This window comes from Camponotus floridanus, unplaced genomic scaffold (genome assembly GCF_003227725.1).
Source record: "Camponotus floridanus strain SB8 unplaced genomic scaffold, Cflo_v7.5 scaffold244, whole genome shotgun sequence".
Lineage (NCBI taxonomy): Eukaryota > Metazoa > Arthropoda > Insecta > Hymenoptera > Formicidae > Camponotus > Camponotus floridanus.
Window position 1 is genome coordinate 104,512 of NW_020229375.1, and position 1,692 is coordinate 106,203.

Consider the following 1,692-nt stretch of genomic DNA (forward strand, 5'->3'; position numbering starts at 1 on the left):
AACAATCTTTAAAGATAACAACTATACAAACGACACACAAAAACTTAAAAACATAATAAATAATCCAACAGAGCTAAAAGAACTAAATAACAAGTTAGAAAAGATAAATAAAGATTTAAATAATAACGAAATAACTTCTTTAAACAAAAAAATTTATATATCCAATGGCTTCCAGTGGAATAACCACTATAATTATTATAATAGTAATAATATGGATAATTATCCAATATAAAAAGAAGAAATCTAAAAAACCGACTGTTACAATAATAGACGAAACTGACAAAACATACGGAATGCCTAGACCAATATTAAAACGAACTAAGAGCACACGATTTTAGAATAAATAAGTTTAATTTAAGAAACGATTATAATGAATATTGTACACGCGAAATTATTGTATTTAAAATAAGGATAGGCATATACACATTTAGAAGATAGAAAAACTTCGTTTGCAACCTCCGTTTTTCTTTTCCAACGGGGGAGGGATGTTATAGTCCGAGAGACTATAACTTATTATACATTATAATAGAATATATAATAGAACATTCGCGAACCATGCAAAACCGCCATCTCAGCAAACCGCGAGAACGCTCGCCGGAAACGCGAAAGACGCTAACGAAGGGATTCGACTTTGAATCTCCTTCGCTTGCATTTGGACTTTGGACGCCACGAAGAACCCCATGACCATACATGGTATGTCGCTAGGCGATCCCCTCCAAAACACCCCCGAAACCGAGGAAATAAAAGCCGTCCACCGCGAATCCGCGGCGGACAGTCGTTAATTATAAATCAAACAACTAGTGCGAGACCGAGGGCTAACCATTATATAGTACGACGAAACATCCGACGAAATTGATAAAACACCCTAAATCTGAGAACGAAGCGATTAGAAAAGGACGACGAAGAGAGGACTCAAAAGCTGACTAATGTCGAATAAATGAATATATTGTATAAAGAAATTTATAATAAAAGTTGCACAAAAAATCCAGGAATTAACTTGAAATTCCCGGCTATCCACCTGTGCCGCGTCCGGCACAACAATATATATATATATATATATATATATATACACTACTCAAAAAAATTAAGGAACAAAAATTTTAAAAATTTTTTGGGTCATTTTTGAAGCGCTGTAACTTCTAGACAAATGATCGTACAGAAACGAAAAAAAAAGCATTTCGAAGCTTGAAATCTCTAGTTTACAAGCCTTACATTGAAAAATTTTTTTGGAGCTTCCGTCGAAGAGCAAACAAAAGAAATATGTCGAAACAAAAATTTTCGAAATTTCTTTTCAACTTTAAATGCATCCAGGACTTGAAAAATTTTTTGGGACTTTTTCAATCCAAGGTCAGAAAAGCCTGATATTTAGCTTTCGCTTTTTGAACGAACTCTGTAAGACCATTTGTTCCGATGATATCGACGATTGAGTGAAAAGTGACCATTTTGTCTTTAATCTCTGATATCTCATGAACCAATAACGCTACAGGAAATCTAAGGACGGTTCTGAAAACTTGAATAAATTCTCTAAAAGCACTGTTCATTGCGTTTGAAGAAAAAAATTTTTTTCACCTCTCACATTGGTTTGAAAAAAGTACAAAAAAGTGACTTTTTTTGCTTTTTCAGTGAAGCTACTGCACTTTTTGGCAAATAATCCAAAAAAGGCTAATGTTTTCAAGTTTTTTTTAAGCTTAA